We start from the raw sequence: 19238 nt of genomic DNA on the forward strand, positions 1-19238 counted from the left end.
GGACTCCACACCTGCTGCCACCTGTATCTGGCACTTGACAGGTCACCTTCCTGCAAAATGTTAATTATCATCCAGGAAGTTAATTTGGCCTGAGGTGTGCTGGCCAATGTGTTGGTCATTTAGCAGACCACCAACCACTGCCCTGTGAATGGCCAGCCAGCCAAGCGCGGCTGACAGCAGTGGGGACAGGCGGGTGAGACCCGATGGAGGCTTCCAGGTTGCTGTCAATGAGGACAGGGGTCAGAGGTCAGAGTCCCAGAGAAGTTTAGAGCTAAGTTACCGTCAGCGAAGTTACCGTCAGCGAGAAAGAGCACAGCCGCCCCAGGGGCCTCCAGTCCCAGCTCTACGGCCAGACCCAGCCCTACAGGGCTAGTGACATGAGGGAAGTTAGAAATCATGTTTTAAAACAACACAAACTCTAAATGCAAAATTAAATATGGAAGTTAGTCTTTATTTAGATGAGAAAAGAAGTGCAACAAATTACAAGTCTTTAGAAGTTAACAAATGCAACAGTCACCACAAAATAGAAAAGCAGCATTTTTTTCTGAACTCTGCAACATCCCTGTAACACTGTTTCCCACGCTGTCTGTCTGGCATTTTGACGCGCTGCCAGTGTAGGTTTGTGCCGTCCACTCACATCATTACTCCCCATTATATTCTAATTTTATTATGGTCAATGTGAAAGGCACAGAATTTATAGGAAATTAAGGCAGTTCTGGTGCACTTCAGAACCGCTGCTATGCTCCACTGAGCTATTTAACTGCATAATTGTATTTCTCATGGACTTATTTATGAGAATGCTTGTGATTTTTGTCATTAGAACACATTCCTTCAAGGTGTTTCCCTGTGTTGGTGGCAACTTTGTGCCCTTTCACTGGAAACAGAACGAGTGGAGACGCGACGCCTCGGTGATGACAGGCTGGCGGGCCAGCACGCGCGGTCCACGCGCCGACGGTCGTTCTAGTACCTTCTGTGCGCAGTTCACAGCTGAGCAGCCTGAGCAGCCCGCATTGGCGTCTCATGTGCTGCGCTGGGAAGGCGGTTCTTACCGGGCGCGTTCACAGGAGGACCAGCCTCAGTGGGAAGCACGTTTTCTCCTCACAGTGTAGGTATTGGGTGATTGGACGGGTTTCCACAGAGCGGCTCGTGGCTCCATATGTTCTAAACCTTGTTTGTCGCCCCCCCACCACCACTAGCTCTTCTGGTACAGATGCCTGGGACACACGGCAGAGTGGGAGAGCATTCTGCCCCCAGGTCACGGGGCGTCGGTGCAGTGGGCAGTATTCCTCCACTGGGGGGCTAGCGATAACCCTCCCCTCCCCAGAGAGGGCACAAAACCAACACAATCCCCTTAACCCTGCTCAACTTGCCTTAGATGGACCCCCAAAATGTCTATGGCAACTCGGACACCACAGACAAAAGGAAAAGGAAACGGGTGGAATTAATTTTAATAATATATTTTATTAACCCACTATATCTACTATTATTTCAAAATGTGACCCAGTTTTTAAAAAAGTTATGACTAAGATATTTTTGCATCCTTCTTTTGGTAATAAATCTGAGCTCCAGAGTGTATTTTATGGTGAAGAACAGCTGCCCCCACAGAAACCACCACCCAAGCACTGGGTAACCCCCAGTGGCCGTGGCTGCGGTGCAGCTCTGGCCCCTCCCCCGAAAGACATCCTACTTCAAGGTCCATGTCTGGGACCCCAGGGTAAGAACCCCCAGTCTAAGAGTTCCTCATGTTTTCACCGGCAAAGACCTCCTGAGTGGTCAGTGACCACTGTGTAACCTACAGCTGAAATATGGGAAGTCGGGGGGAGACAAAGAAAATTGATGATTTCTCCCTCTTTACTTGAATTTTGGTTGCTAAATGTTTATAAATGAAAACTCCACTTGTTCTAGAATGTCTGCGCAGGGTATAAAACTAAAGGTGGGCCGCTGTATCTTAGACATGCAGCCATCTATTGGGCTCTCAAAGTGTTAACGTGATGGCCTCTTAGAGTGACTGCCGTTTCAGTTTTAGTTTTGAAAGATATTTACAAGCTTGCAATTCCCTGAATTCTATAATTATGAAAGCCTCGCGTAAGTGATATCTGATTTAATTTATCTTGTCATTGGATTCATGGAAGCTGCTCTTTTCTTAATTTAGTACAGATTAATTTTCATACCCTCTTTGTTTGGAGCAAGAGACACTGAGACCTGATTTTTGAGTCACCTTTAACAGCTGCGTAAGACATTACGGAACATTTTTGTGTATTAATTCCATTGTTGACTGCCTTTTTCCTTTATCGTACATTCATCTTAATCCTTTTTACTGATTTTCACATTATGTACGTTTCATTCAGCTGCCTCCAGTCCTTTCTGGAATGAGTCAGTATTTTAATTAATTGATTGATTCCATTTTGGGATCATCTGAAAAGCGAAACTGTGAGTACCTATTAAGCATGCTGAACGATAATATAGTTCATAAATTCCATTTCTGAGAAGTACAGAGTTACCATTAGTCATGCGGATTTGAAGCCATAGGCTGCAGCTCCCGAGAGCGGTCGGAGAAGGCAGCACCCAGGGCTCCCGCACGTGTGTTGTCTGCAAGGGCATCTCCATTCTGCGGGACATCCTCGGCACTGACGGTACACGGTGCGGTGCTGCTTTAGGAGGAACCTGATCTTATGCATACTGCTCTCTTCAGGAAGGATGCTGGATGTCACTTGTCCCTGGACATGCTCCCGTCCACCATCAGGAGGTCTCCTGGCGTTGATTTAAATTTTTTCTTTTTTCCCCAAACGTGCACACATGTGCACACTAACCAGGGCTTCAGATGTAGATGTACCCCCCCCCAATAAATGCAGCAAATACTGATGCCTATAATCTGGGAGGAAGCTTTTGCTTCTACATTCCTAAAGGGAGAGTCCGAATCCCTCCCTCCCCGGTCTGTGGAAGGATGGCTGAGGTGACGTGTGTGCCACGTGCCACCTTACGCTTTAGCTGCTTGACAACCACGACCCCCCCCCCAGCTCAGCCCTTCAGAACTCCAGACTAAGCCGCCTCCAACCTTACCATCGCTCAGTACTTCCACTGTCTCCTGTGCTTTGTTCTCACTGAAAACAAAGAAGAATACAAGTTTGAAGGAACTGACTAATGATGAAATTCAGGTGGAAACACCACAACGCACCTGTCGGCCGGAGAGCTCTGCTTCCCGAGGGAGCACAAGTGCGCGCCTGCTCTGAGTGTAGCCAGGTCACGGCATGACCCTCAACGTACAAGGGGGGACAGCACCCCATTGTCAGGCTTCTCGAAGTCCTGGGGCGGCAGGAACAGACAGGAGAAGGGGCGCCCAGGGCGGTGCGTATTTGTCCAGGCGTCAGTTCCCCAAACGGTTAGAATAATGGGCGCTGCTCCGGGCTCAGCTGCCTTTGTGGGCGGCCCAGAGGAGGTCGGGATGCACGGCACGACTGCACAGCCTGAGCCGTGGGCTCTGGCCACTGTCGAGAGCGTGTGCCACCCTCACTCCTGGCTTTCGGAGCTTCCTGTGACAACAGATTAATCCTTTCCAAACAGCATTCATCCCCGACATCTGTTCTGATAGACACAGCCTCGCTGGTGTCCCTCGGAGCCCGTCATGCTTCTGGGGAGGAGGAGCTCAGCTGCAACATGGGGTAGCGTCCTCACGGACCTGGGGGCTGCATCTTTGCTCAGGGTGGAGAGGCCCCTGTATCAGTCACAGGTACTTCAGTCCAGACCAGCACATGAAGATTAAGAGGTGTAAGATGTCTCTCTCATTTTGACTAAACGTCAAGCACATAGAGGGCAGTGAAAAGACTTGGGACCAAATCGAGACGGGTTCTTTATCCCGGAGAAAAGCCCACCCCTCACTGGTGTCACATGCGCTGCCTGTGCACGGGCAGGGGGACGTTTGAGTTTCCAACACTGGGCTCTTGCAAAGCCTCACGTGACAGGAGGAGCTGCCACACAGGGTGACAGGGTGACTTACTCACTGGCAGCTCTCACACAAAGGAACATGCCGGCTCAGGACATGGGTCACTCAATAGCTTGAAGAAAAACTGCATCATTCAGCTGGATGGAAACAATCTCTTTCTTAACCTGTTCTGGGGAGGGCATCGACACAGTCAACCACAAGCCTGGAAAATTAGACCCCTGCACAGCCTTGGTGTCCCCAAAACTGAAAACAAAGCATGTGATCCCGGGAGGACTGTCACTGAATAGCCATCTCAGCCAGACGCCTCGGCCACAGGGCCCGAGCCTGTCCTGGAAACTGTGCCTTATTGTAACGGAGGCAAATTAAAATGTGAACTTTGCTGGAGGAGGAGACGCAGCCTGCTGTGGAGAGCAAGCCTGGGTGTGGGGGCAGTAGACACTGTGGGCTCCATTTCTAGGAGCGTCACAAATTAAGTGAGGCTTTGGATGGGTGACTTAGCGATATATATATATATATATATATATAAATGGTACATATATATGTATATATAGCTCCAAAAATGCATACACATTTTAAGAAAGGAAAACTGTATTAAAATTGTAATACTCAATATATACCTCTAACAAAAAATGAAAACAAGTCACGTTTGACTTCTGTAATTACAAGAGGTGCTCAAAGTGGTTACCATCAGCGTCCAGACACTTCTGATTATGGCAAACTACTGCTTGAGCAACGCTGACCAGAGTGTCCACTTGTATACATTTTTTTGGCACCTCTGGTATATATATTTATGAGACAGATCTACATCTATCTAGACAGATAGATGATAGATGATAGATAGATAGATAGATAGATAGATAGATAGATAGATAGATAGATGATAGATATAGATAGATGTTAGATGATTGGTAGATATAGGTGGAAAATAGCTCTTAAATGAAAGAGGCTTTCGAAAGTTGAGATGAGGCAGGAACATTTCAGACCCTGATGGAGACTTTCATCTTCCTCTCATTGAACACCTGTCTGAAATAAAAACAGTGTTTATTTCATTTCCTGGCACTAAATTTCAGAAGTCCAGCGTCAGATCGTAGCCTCCTGAGGAAAGGGGCGGTTCCCTAGAATCCCAGTGGACAAAGACATCGAAAGGCATGCGTGTGGCGCTGCAGTGGCTGTGCTGGTGGCTGTCCCGGAAGCCTGTCGTCTGTTGGTGAGAACGTATGACCAGACCAGTGCAAGCGGGAAGAAGTTACAGGGAGTAGCTGCCCAGCAAGCAGAGCTGTCCAGCAGTGGGGTGGGCCACATGGTCCTGGGGGGTGGGGTGCCTCTCAGGTGGGGCTTTAGCATCTGCCCGGTCCGTGGCTCCCTCCACCAACAAGGTCCTAACCACTAGTTACACTGCCTCAACCCAGACGGAAGAGCCCTGGACAACCCGGAACGGAGACTGGGAAGGCACCCAAAATGGCCAAAGAACATGAGGCGGGTCATCAGAGAGGACCGTGGATGCTGAGAAGAGAGCATGGCAGACTTCTCTTACTCAAAAAACAACAACAAAGTAACTGGATATTTTTGCCCCAGCCTGGAATGCACAAGAACAAAAGCGACCCTCCCGCTGTCGTCAGCACTGGGCCACATTGGGCCTCTCCAGTTAAAAGGCAGGTGCAAAAGGATTATGAGGGCCCAGCAAACAACTCTCCGAAACAGGGCTAACGTGCATGTGAAGGCCCATGCCAGCAGTCTGGAACTTTCTGTCGGCAGAACAGCCCGTTACAGAAGTAAATTTATGTCATAAAACATCTAAAGGGCAAACGTAGGCAATATGACTCGGCAGTTGCCCATCTTCATAAAAAGAGGGAAAGGAAAAGCATTTAAACTGCAGCAAATGAATTTAGCTACAGGAGAGACCCCACACTTGGGTCAGTGACACCTGGAAATAGGGTCCACCCACACCTGCCACCTCTGAGGTTCAAGGAGCCAGGAGGAGAACCGCGGTCGCCCTGACGCCAGGCGGAACTGACCCCAGCCCACACCCTTTGCCTGCCCGCCTGCCCTAATTTCTCTCAGATACTCATGTCTAACCTAAGACCATGAACTCACACTAAGGGCAATTTCTCTTAAGTCACTGAGTTCAAGTCTCAGACGGACGTCTTGACTAAATGGAGAAGAGAAAGAAGCATGTTCCAAGAAGGGGGTACCAAGAGCAACGTTCTGGGGCGACCCACGTCGCTGGCAGGGAGAGGGGGGCTTCTGGGGCTGGAAGATTCTACAGAAGAAGCCACCACAGGAAGCTGATGGATCTGGTCCAGTTTGGGTGTCCCCATCTTCAGGACCCAAAGATTATGAGATTCCTGAAACAAGCAAGACGGGGACGGAGAACTTGATAGAGTCACTCAGACAGGTGGGTGGTCCCATCCACAGACCAGCAGACCCGGGACTATATGACATGTCCAAGAGTGGAGGCCCCATGAGCTCACCTCCACCCCAGGAGAAAAACAAGCAAACAGTGGATCTCAGGAAAAGGCGGTGGGGCCGGCTGGTGCGCAGAGAACGCAGGCTGTGTGTGCGACCCTGGAGGACGGACTAGACGGTCCATCTGAGCTGCGAGGGGAGCCCCCTGCCACCTCTGCCAGCCACTGCGGCTGATGAGGCCCTGTTGCTTGTGACACAGCAGAGCCCGCGTGACCAGGAAACGGCACCATTGTGCCTCCCACTGCCGTCGTGCTCTGATGCAAATGGCACGAGGACACGTAGGACGGGATACTCGGAAACAGGAGCTTCCATTAGGAAAAGGACGCCAAGAACGTCTAGAGGGCACCCCAGTCGGAGACGGGGGTCCAGACGCTGGAGGAGTGCTGCCGGGGATGGGAAAAGGAGGGTGAAGGCACGCTGAGAAAACACTGCCCGTGTGTAATCACTGATGGCTGACTTGGGGGGAAGCTGCCGGAAGGTGGACGTCTCTCATTCTACATGAAGAAACACCCTTCACTATCTCCTGCCACTGAGTGGAAACAAAACTGCCATCCCCGTGGTCACTCTGAGCGCAATGGCACGTGGCGGTGCCCAGTCCTCCAGGCAGAAACTGACCTCAGAGCCGTCGCTTGTCGCTCACAGTCCCACCACCAGGACCAACCGAGCCCGATGGTCTCTGGCCCCAACTCCTGTGCCCTTCCAGCCACAGACGTCAGAGAATCCCAGGAAGGAAAGAAGACGTGCTTTTCTTATTGTTGTTGTTTTTTCAAGAAACAAATATTATTTTCCTTACCTGGTTTCTCTGTTATAAAGTGCTCAGTTTTCCAGTAGGAAAATGGCCTTTGAAATATATATAGGGGTGAGAAACTGTTCCGGAAGCCCTTGGCTCGTACTCAGATAAATAACTTAGAGTATGGTCCCTAAGGACGCTCTGGGCCTTCCCGAAGGGACTGCTCATTCTCTCATCTCCTGGGAGCTGCCTTCAAAGAAATACACCTGACCTCCACGTGCCACCGCAGTGTTCCCACGGTAAGGAGCCCTTCTCCTCTGTTAGCCTCCCCACGCACATCCCCCAGGGCGACGTGACACAGACTCGTGGCTCTGTAACAGTGAGATTACAGACAGGTAAAAGAAGAGCTACTATAGAGGGGGACACTCCCCCTCTGCCTCAAATCCCACCGCTGCCTCGCCACCTACACCTGCCACCAGGCTGTGTAACGAAGTCTTCCCGGCCACCACGGCCCAACACGAGCCACCGATCACATGTGACTATTTAAATTGAATAAACTTAAAAATTTCAGTGTCTGAGTCACTCTAGCCACACTTCAAGGGGTTAGTGGTCACATGACCAGTGGCTACCGTGTTGGATCTAGAACGTTTCCATCATCACAGAAAATTTTATCGGTCTGATAGTAGTATTGACCCTAGAGAACCGATTAGGTAGAATCTGTTAGGTATGTGGGTGTAATAGAGTGATCACCACTCATTCAGACGGGGCCCCAGGGCATCTTGCAGGAGTTTATTTCCACTAGAAGTTGCTGTCACAACATTGCTGTCCCATGTCCTTGTTGCGATGACACAGCCACCTTCACAGGTCCCCAAAACGCCCACAGGCACACCCAAGGCCTGGACCATTTATTGATATCTCAAACCAAAGGCCACGCGCTTAAGGAGATTTGTCAGAGGCCGCTAATCTCCTGAAGCCAGTCTGTCAAGCCGAGGTTGTTTTGTCTGCGGCCAGGTGTGGGCGGAGTGTCGGACCTGAAAGGCAGGCTCCCAACAAAGCCGGGCACAGCTCCATCTCCCGCTCATCCCTCCCGGACCTGGGTTCTGGTTCATCACCCGTGAAACGTGTCATGGACAGAAAGCGAGGGGCGTGCGATAAACAAGCCGGGAGTGCTCGGCCCCACTGGCGTTGACAACACAGACAGCTCCAGGCTGAGGCCGAGCTCTAAGATATTCAGAGAGTAAATGACAAGGTCAAGAGATGGCCACATTTTTGTGACATGGAACCAGAAGAGACCAGACTCCAAAAATAATTCTCAGTTCTCAGTGTTATACTAGCCATTTGATTTACACTCAGGAGACTCTCAAGAAAATATCTGATCCCGCCTTGCCCGTGCCTGTAGCTCAGGGGCCAGGACACTTGGAAGTAACCCGAGAGGTTGGGAACATTTCCGTGACTTACCCAAGGTTGCCGAGCACACTCCTGAGCTGGGGAGCTAGGACCTGCCACCTACGGTAGACGACCACTGTCCCTCCGCGCACCTCGCACGTCCAGGGGACATGCCAGGCTTTCACACTAAGGGATGGCTGGACAGTCAGCTCAACATGGCTGTGAGCACACACTGCTCCATGCTCTTTCCCAAGTTCACGTTGCAATGAAACTACAGGGGGGCGCCACGGTAAACCAGAAATTGACGATAGATTCCCGGAAAATAGAAGGCAGAAGCCACGAGCCTGACAAGAAGCCACAGAGCGTGGACACCTCAGAGATGAGTGCACATCTCCTGAAGGAGGCCTCCGCAAGCTCCAAATGCCAAGGCTCAGCAAGTTCATTAGTTGTTTTCCCTTGCAGCTGTTTACCTTGTTTTCGTGACTTTATTATACTTAAGCATCCATTCCCTGAGTTAGCAACTTTGGACAACTGCTAACCCCCTGCTATGAGAAAGGAGGAAACAAGGACAGCCCCTTTCCCCAGGACGCCCACTCCCAACTTCTGGGGACATAGGCACGGTGCCTGTGATGTGTGTGGTACCGTCCCCATCTTGTCTCTTCACACCCTCGGTCCTCACAGCAGGTCCACAATAGGTGCTACTTCCAGCTCCACTTTACAGATAATGGAACGGAGGACTATGCCCAGTCTTAGTCCATTCGGGCCACTATCACAAAAATACCACCGGCAGGGTGCTTATAAACAAAACTAGCATTTACTTCTCACCGTTCTGGGGCCTGGAAGTCCAAGATCAACGTCCTAGCAGCTTTGGTGTCTGGTGAGGGTCTGCTTCCTGCTTCCTAAATGGCCATCTTTACATCACGTCCTCACAGTGGCACTGAGGAGGGCGCCCTGTGGGTCCCCACCCCATCATGAGGGCTCCACCTCCTGCTCTCGTCACCTCCCAAACGCCTCACCTCCAAATGGCATCATAGTGGGGGTAGGTTTCACACGTGAACTTGGTGAGGGGAAGTGGTGGAGGACACTCATTGGGCCACGGCCACCAAAACTTTTTACTGACTTGTCCAAATACCAGACACCTCGTACCTGATATGTATCCGTCTTTCAAAACACATCATCTGAGCTTGATCAGGCTTGTACCACCATCACTGCCCCAACCCTGCTCTTGTAAAGAACGTGTCTGAGCTCCATCCACAATGCCCACACCGCCCGCACCCAGGCCCCAGCCTGCCAGCCTGCTCTGATCGCCCTCCTTCCGGACACGACTCACCGCGTGACCCCACACTCTCAAGCACTCCTGCCCAGTCTCTACTCCTTGTCCTCCGTGCTGGCCAGAGCCCTCGGTTCTCACCGTGGCGTGGCCCCGGGCCCGGTCCTCTTCCATCTGCATTGACTCATTCACTCAGACTGGTGACGTCCTCTGGTCTGTCATCTCCTTTGTCAGATTTGCGATCCCCAGTGCCATCCTCTTCTCCAAGCCCCACACTTGAACGTCCAATTGCCCACTCAGCCTCAGAAACTTCAAAGTCAACCCATCAAAACTCTGCTTGCTGCTTCCACATCTCAGCCAAGGGCAACTCAATGATTGCTGACACCATGCCACCAGGGATCCCGCCAGCTCCACCTTCAAGATGAATTCCAATGGACTCCACCATCTCTGCTGTGACCACCCTGGCTTTGGCCACCTCCTCTTTCCTGGGCTGACGTCCTAACAACCCTCCCTGTCTCTACTTCTTGCCCCTGTAGTCTATTTTCAAACCAAGTCAGCACTGCTCCTTCCCAGAGCCTGAATGACACTGACCCTGCTCCAGAGCTCTTCCCATTTCCCTCCGTAACGGCCAGGGACTGACAGGCCCTCAGTGAAGCCCAGCCTCCCTGGCCCTCACACATCATCCCCTAGGAGTCTCACTGTGCCACCTGCACCGGCTTCCCCTGCTCCTTCCACATGCCCAGCCTGACAGCTTTTGCCATCCTCTTTACCGAGAATGTTGTTCACCCAGAAATCTATTCGGGCTAGCTCCCTCGCTTCCTGCAAGGCTTTGTTCAAATGTCCCTCGGCGAGGCCCCTCCGAGCCACTTTATTTAGCATCGCGACAACCCCCTTTCCCATGCTCTGCTCTCCCTTCCTCTAGCACTTGCCACCTTCCAACACGCCAAATAATTCTCTCATCTTTCATGTGCATTGATTTACTGTCTGTTCCATCATGTCCCCCATAGGATGTCCGCTCCTGAAGAGCTGGGATCTTTGCCCAGTGGACCCCGAGTTCCTGGAACACTGTCTGGGACGTGGTAAGCATCCAAAAAAATACTTTTGACGAGCAAATGAACTCTCATTGGTCTCCGTGAGCCAATCTCTGGCCATTGGGTCAGAGTGACACAGATGACCTCGACCTGGGTGAGAGTGAGGAAAGAATATCCCACTCCTCTGGGCTGGGGGGTGAGAAGAAGCTAGACGAGCTGAACTCGGGGAAAACCCACGGAATAAATGAAAGCTCAAATGCGTGTGGGGTGTTTGTGCGTTACAATCAGGTGAACGTCTGGAAGAATCCATACAGGGCTGTTAACAGAGGCTCTCTCTGGGGTGTGGGATTGGAAAAGAGGAGGGAAAACCATTTCATGTCCCACTCTGCTCATTTTTACCATGATCAGGAATTACACCTAAAATAATTTGTTTTTAAAAGTATGTCCTGGGGATGAAGGCTGTAGGCAGCTGACCTGAATCCAAATCACCAACTCCTCCTTCAAAGGTTTGGGGACTGCAAGGAAGGTAGGCACAGGTACCGGTCCCCCCCCACCTCCTGGATTAAGTTGAGACAAGAACTGAAACGCCTACAGAGGTATTTCCAGCCCCACACATGGATGTGCCCAAAACCTCCTGAGGGGATTTGTTCTTTCAGGGGTGGGTGCGTGCAGAACTGGGGACTCGGGCAGCTGGCCAGAGGACACACTCCGGACAGGGCTGGGTGTACCTAGAACCCACTCCCATTCGGATCCCCCCGGCTTTTTCATACCAAGTGGTTCCACGGAGTCTCTCACAGCCACTGCAACTCTTTAAATTCCTGTTTCACATCTTCCGTTCAGAAAGAAATCGTATTTGCTAATCTTCTCCATAAACATGTATTACAATCTGGGGGTTTTATCAAACCGTGTACACAGAGTAATTATAGAAAGAATAGTGCATTATTTGCATATCTAGTATTTAAAGGGTTACTTATGTAATTATTGAATGTAACTTAGAATAAGCTGTTTGATTCCCTTTCATCGTGAGCCAAACATTGGGCTTTGAAAGGAATGCCTTTAAACTTCAATAATATGAAAGCACATGGTAATGTTAAGTTACAACTCTAGCTTAAGTGAGTCAGACATGAAAGTATTTATGACTGATATTCTACGAGCAAGTTAACTTTAGACACTTTTTTTAAGAAGCCGAGTATCTATTGCTCTCGGTAGACACAAGGATATTATCTCCATTAGGAATTCCTGGGCTCCACACTTTGAGACAGCGTCCAGTCCGCCCTAACTTTTGTTGTTTTAAGCTCCCAGCATAACAAACCTCACCGCGCGTCAGCACCTGAAACAGGTAAAAGCCGTGCCTTTATTATCGTCCCTCCAGACATTTGCTTTCCGAAACTCAGAGAGAGGGGCGGGGGGAGAGAAAAAAGGAAAATGAAGGAGGCCGTGCAAAGCAGTGCACATGAAAGAGAGAAAGGAATTGAATGTTGTTTTTTCCTGATGAAAAAGCAGATTGGGCCTCAGCCTTTTGCAGACTGGAGGCCCGGTGATCAGCGTTGGTTCTGTCAAAAGCGTTTCCCAGGACAATGCGGCGGTGATTGCAAAGGATCAGGGCAGATTGAAAGGTACCTGGGACCTTCCCCAAGGCTAATGGAGGAGCCAGATTAGCCCAGAAATCACTTCCACTGTCCATTTCAAGAAGCTAGAATCAGGCGTGGGCTAACAGCTGAAATGCACACACACGTGCACTCACGTGCACACACACTGTCACGTGTGCACACACTCCCGTGCACACACACTCACGTGCACGCACACACACACACACACACACACACACTCTCTATTTGAAAGTTTTCAACAAGAACTTAACCTAAGCACGACGGACAGGAGAAGGTTGAAAGGGCGTCAACCTCAGCTTTGATGTGAGCACCAGCGTTTGGAGGGCGGCCATGCCTTTGATCCCACACAAACTGCTAAGAATCAAGTGTCTTCAGCCCTGATCACTTGAAGTATAACAAATTTTACAGTTATTTCCAGTTTCAGTTTGCGTGCAGGTGATTGATAGTGGGATAAAATGACAAGGAACAGTCTCAAGAACTCCTCAAGCTAACAAAGACATTTAAATAAATTAAATTAGTCCCAGTGTGTTGAAAAACTCAAAGCTATTTCCCTGACATTCATTTGACATCTGGTAATAACCTTTAATATTTTCAAAGTATTTTCTCTTCCTTTTCAGATTTGCCAGGGAGCTTTCTGTGCCCTTGGCTCTGTTGCTTCATGTTTGACTCCTCTGTCGACAAGTATGAAATCAGGTGTTATAAAAAGAACAAGAGCTGGCAGCCAGGTGCCTCGCGTTCTAGACTCACCACTCAGTACGTGGCTTTGGGCAAGTTGCTTCACCCATAAAATGAAAGGGTCCAACTACACAGTTCGAAGATTCCTTGTGGCCTGAAATGTTTCATTCTTGGTCACCCCCCCAACCCACCCCCCTTGCAAGCCTTGTCTCCACGGTGGATGTGAGTCCTGGCTGCACTCTCCAAGGTGGCAACCTTTAAAAGACCCTGTCTCGGCTCCCAGCACACACTCTGGGCCAGTCCTGGCCATCGACACTTCTGCGAAGCCCCTCAGGTGACTCCACGGTACGGCCAAGACCGGGAGCCGCTGATGTGGAAGGTAAGCGAGGTGTTATTATTACAATCACGGAATCGAGAAACAATGACCAGGAAACAATGAACTCGCAGCCGTCCCCGGGAAGGCAGCAGGGCTGCCTGGGAGATACAGTGGTGGGTGAGCAGAGCGTAGGGTCCAGGCAGACTCTGGGCGCCTGGGGTGTCTCCTGGGTGCTAAGCTTTCCCTCAGCTCGCCACCATGCAGCAGGGCTGGGTGGGCACGAACGCAGGACAGCCAGTGTGTGTCGCTCAGGCCCCGACACAGTGATGGGCCGACTGGCAACACTCGGTCCCGTTCAGGGGCTAAAACGTACGATGTGGCGAGAGCCTTTCTCTCTCTTTCCCTTCAGGACGGACCTGGCTACTACTTCCCACCCCTCCCGCTGAGAACAAAAGCAGGGGAAGAAGCCCTGCCCACGGACGGCGCGATGTGAAGACGGCTGACACCTGGACCCTGACGGCCTGCAGCCACCTGCCAGCAAACTTCCCGATACTGTCCCACGCTTCCGACAGCTGTGCCGTCCAGCGCCTTCCCGGAAAGCCTCCTGCCGAACGCTGGCCTGTTGGAGGAGCCCTGCGTCACGCTCCTGACGTGGAGTAACAGTGAGACCCTTCCCGGGGAGGCACAGCCTGCAGGTGCTGTGGGAGGTCAGGTGAGAAGGGAGCGTGTCTGGGAGGAGAGGACCACCCAGCACGGCCAGGGGCTCCCCGGCCTGCCCTGTGCTCACGTTTGTAATATTCCCCCTTCCCAGACGGAGCGCCCCAAGGACGGCCCCGGTGTCTGGAGCAGAGGTTACTCGCTCAGCGCTGGCCGAGGACACCGAGGAGTGCATGAGGCCCTGGATGAGAGAAGGCACCACGAGAAACAGGCCTCCTGTGTGCCCATGTACAGGGCAGACACGTTTATTGTTAAGGTGGAGAGGGGGGTGCTAAGCATTGAGAAGAAAACTCGCCCCAAGCTCAGAATGGCAGGGCGGGGGCCTCGGGGTCTTAGGTCTGAGCTTTCCACCCAGTGCAGTCGGCCGCCTGGAGCTGTCCGTGGTGTGGCGTCTCCGGCCTCCACACCTGCCTGCTGAGGCCTAACTGGCCGGCACTTTAACAAAACTTGCAGGTGAGGTCCGTGCACATTACACCCCGGGGACGGCCGCCTTGCGAACCTGCGTGGCCCAGAGAATGCCGAATACCTGCGGTAAAACCCTATTACCGTCAATTCCAAGGGGCAAAGAGATGAGCCGTCCTGAAGTGGGGAAAGTAGCACAGCCTGGCAGCCTGAAACTGGGTCGCCTTTGCAGGGACTCTGAGGTTTGAGAGCTGCGAGGAGGGGAGCTAGACACAGAGGAACGGCTCTGGGCCACGTCGTGACGGTGGCTCCCCGTGGACAGTGGCTGTGAGAACCGGGGCTGTCTCCCCACTGGGCAGCCTGCAGCCCCACCCAGAGCATAGCCATTTGGAGGCGCCTGTCACAGAGCACAGAGCAGCGTGCAGAGGCCTCACAGGACCCTGCGGAAGACTGACGTCACCGCCTAACCTAGGACGACAGCGCGTAGCAGGAGCGTGTTTGAAGGTAGTGACGCAGAGCTGCCAGGCCTGCTGCCGCTGGGTCCACGTCCACAAGTCCCCCAGCACGGGTGCCAGGCCAGCAGAGGAGCACGATTGTCCCATAGGGAGGGCAAGAAGGCAGGAGTGGAAGGACTCCTAGGACAGGACAGGCTGTGACTGCACTGGGGGCAGGTCGTCAGGGAGGCTGCCTGAAATGGCGGAAGTGGGAATGACCAGTGCAAGGAAACAAGGCCTGGGAGTCAAGGGGACCAGGGCCCTGGCTGTCCTGCTCAGCCGCCACCAGCCAGGGAGGCCGAAGCCAGGGGAGCAGCCACGCAGCTGCCGCCTAGAAGACAGAGGGGTGAGCCGGACCAGGAGCCTGTGGGAGCAGGGAGGAGCCGGGAGGCGGGGAGAGGGCGGCAATGCCATGCAGCCGGGAAAGCTGACCAGGAGAGCTGGGCGTCGGTTCCCACACCTCGCTCAGGGGGCTGGACTAGCTCTGGGGGTCTGGCCTCAGAGATGGACCTATACTGGGCCCACTGCCCCGCAGTAAAAGGCATGGCTGTCCCCACCCTGGATGCCATGGGCACACTTCCCACCACGCCCCCACCCGCCTCTGCCCCGCCCCTGGGAGCACTGCTAACTGGGAAGGCACCCAGCATCTTTCTCTTTGCAGCTACGGGGTGTTTTTTGCACATGTGACGGGGTATGGAGGGGAACAGGTCCCACCTCTGCTGTGAGGCGTCCACAGAAAGTCCTACTGTGTGACAGCAAGCAAGATCACCTGCCAGATCTGTTCCCCCTTTCCCCCAAACACACACACACACACACACACACACACACATGTACACACATGCACACACACGTGCACATGTGCACACACATGCACACACATGTGCAAACATTGCACACATGTGCGCATACGCACACGCGTGCGCACACACACGCGTGCCCACACACGCCCCCACAGCACCATGGTGCTGCCCCAGCCCAGCCCCAGCTCTCCCTAGAACAGGCTCGGGAACGTCTGGCCACACACACAAATCAGAGCACCCAGATCCCAGATGACACCCAGGACAAGCCCAGGACAAGCCACCTTGCATGCCCCAGAATAGCAGAAATCCTCAGGGCAATGTCCCATTGGTTTGTCTGAGAGGCTCGAATTACAACCCTGACCTGGCACAGTGCCCCCAGCTGCCAGGAAGGGGGACACGTGGTGTCATGGAAGGAGCCCACACAGATACCAGAGCTCTCTGCTGGAGTCGAGGGGGACAGGACACTGATCCCCAGGGACCCCGGAGGCAGGAGAGCGATGGTCTCAGCAAGAGGAAGCTTCCAGCTCGGCCTGAAGCCGCCAGACCTGGGCCCTCAGCGCACGGTCACCCTTCACTAGTGACACCACTCTGGGGGGCTCCCAGCCTCTGGGTGCCTCAGCCTCTGTCTATAAAATGGGCGTGATAAGAGGGGCCTCACGGGGCTAGGGTAAGGACTAAAGGACATGAGGGGTGAGAGCCGTTGTGGCGATGGCAGCCGCTGCAGTCACGTTGCACGATTAATGAAAAGGAGAGAGGAAGGGGACGTCATGGGTGGGCCTGAGCCCCCTACACACGGGCCTGGACATGCCAGCAGCGATGTTCCAGAGCCTTCTCCCCAACATGGCGCCATCAGTAAGCGCTAGGACCTGCCCTGGGAGAGGCCAGTGGGCCCAGGGTCTCTCTTACCCGGTTCCAGCTCTGTGACACCCTGTGGGCTCCGACACCACGGCCCCCGTTTTCACACCTCTGAGAGCAAAAGGCTGAACCCAAACCACACATTCTGTAAGGCCCTTTCCTCCTCTAAGATTTTACAAAATTGCAGCATTCTACTTATCCATCTCCACCGTCTCTGAGAGCGGCAGGTGAGGGAGACCTGCCACGAGCGCCTCATACACCCTCAGAGCCTGTCTTAGAAGAACAAAGATAATTTAAACTGTTTAATAAGGAAAGAAAAACATAATGAGCTTGTATTGTTGACGCTCCCTTTCACCTTTTGCCAAGATCGACTTGAATTTGTGTGAAAGAAACATGTTGCTGGTTGCATAAAATGTGCTGAAGCTGCTTTGTACTTAGCGGTCCCTTTATTGGATCAATTAAGAGCCGGAAACGTAAAAAAGAGTTGAAATGATAAGTCTGTGCAAGGGCCACCGGGGTCACTAAACCTGATTGACAGGAAGCCTCAGAACGGGGGCAGTGAGTGGGTGGGACAGTAAACAGCTGTGAGGGCGCAGTGGGGTGACATGAACTGGCGCCGGGTTATGTGGACGGACACAGATTTTAAATAAAAGTCATCACTGCTGAACTGTCACCTTGTCTCCTTCCCTTCCCCCACCTGCTGTGCTCTCCTGAGGACCCAAGTCACCAGCTCCCCAAACGCCCGTAGGCTTGGCTGACTTACGTCACCCTGGGTGCCATGGAGGGGCCGAGAGGGAGAGCAGCCCCCACGAGACACCGGCCTCCCAGGACCCAGCTGCATCCAGGAGGACGTGAGACACATCCGGAGGGGCGCGTTTCTGAGGCGGCGCGGTGCCGGCGGGTCATAAGGGGATGGGACGACGGAACCTGAACTAACCAGCAGCCAGGACACGGGTGCCCGGGGGGCTCGCGGGCTGGGTGATCTCACCTCTTTAGGGAGAGAAGACGGGTCGTGGAGAGGACGGAGGGTTCTCCAGGCCTGGCCGTGCTGGCAAGGACCCCACGGCACAAACAAACGGCCTAAACAAACGCCCAGCACCTCTGTCTGTCACTGCTGGGATGCTTTTCAGGTGAAGACTCTACACACACACAGAGCAGAAAGGAAGAGTGTGGGCAGGAAATCAGCACAACAAAGTGTCAGACACTGAAAACTGAGCAGAACCAAACCTGTTCACAGGCACCCGAGGGCTTCGTTCACACTGTTTCATTTCCCAGCGGACATGCAGGCCGTACCCTGGTTCTGCCGACATGACATGTCGTGTGTCGCTTGGTTTTGGTACCTTTGGTTGGTTTTAACATTCCCAGTGTTTTATGTGCTTTACGATTGCCCAGGGAGGGAGGAGCCACGACTTTCCCGCATTTGGCTCCTTCCTTCTGTCTGGCTCATGAATCGCTGCTCAAACCCACGTGTCAGCTTTGATAGAGTTAGAGCACAAAGTGTTTGGGCACAACATAGCCATGAAAGACAGATGTCAGGTGTCACGGGGATTTTCGTGGTGTCACAGGCTTCAGAGCTGGGACTTGGGCAATTACTGAGTCCAGTTAGAGCTGGAATCCAGGGATACCTGTGGCCACTCTCGGGGCTACAAGTGACTGACACCCAGCAAAAAGGCAGTTTATCGACTGTGTGATTGAAAAGTGGGGACATTCTGGCTTCTGGCCTGGCCGGGTTTCTGGGCTCCAACTGGTGCGACACCTCTGGGGTCCGGGGCTGGGCTTCTCCAGCTCCACACTGAGGCCCGCCTGGCCCAGTGGCACCACTGTCGTCTCCCTTCCTGCAGGAACAGTGAAGAGCATCTCCACTCTGGTCCCTTGGGCAGAAGTTGAGGGACTTCTCAGAAGCCCCCGCAATGGGCTCCTTGCTCCTGGCTGTGGGACGGCAGACCTGCCGCATGGCGCCCACCACCGGGACCCTCCACTGTCCTCTGGAGGTGGGGTGCAGCCAGTCCCCCCCAGACCCTCACAATGCAAACTCTGGGTTCCGTTGCAGAGAGAAGGAGGCACTGAACCCTTAAAGTGTTCAAAACAACTGAGGGTTTGCCACTGGGGCTAGCACAACATTCAGACACTAATCATTTTCATTTTGGGTCACTTCACTTCCCCCTTTTCCTCACCACCTTACAAATCAGGGGAAGGAGGAAATCATGCCCTGGAGACTGCCCTGGGCCCTGAGGGGGCAGGAAGCCAGCCCCAGCCACTTGATCCCATCGAAGATAAACTTTGTGCCAGCTCCAAAACTCTATAAAGCGAGGTGGTAAGGAGCACACTGTCTGGTGCAAAGGGCCCACCGGAGCCAGCAAATACACAGCTGGCTCCACAGGGACCCCAGGAGCCTCAAATGTCATCAAGGCAGGAATGGAAGCCAAAATTCTCCAACCAGAAAGCCTTGTGCTTTTAGACATGAAACTGCCATTGCATCTGGAATCAGAGCATCAAGAAATGAAAATTACCCTAAGACTTTACCCACATGAAACAAAAGACACTTG

The sequence above is a fragment of the Rhinolophus ferrumequinum genome, chromosome 26 (assembly GCF_004115265.2).
Source record: "Rhinolophus ferrumequinum isolate MPI-CBG mRhiFer1 chromosome 26, mRhiFer1_v1.p, whole genome shotgun sequence".
Taxonomy (NCBI): domain Eukaryota; kingdom Metazoa; phylum Chordata; class Mammalia; order Chiroptera; family Rhinolophidae; genus Rhinolophus; species Rhinolophus ferrumequinum.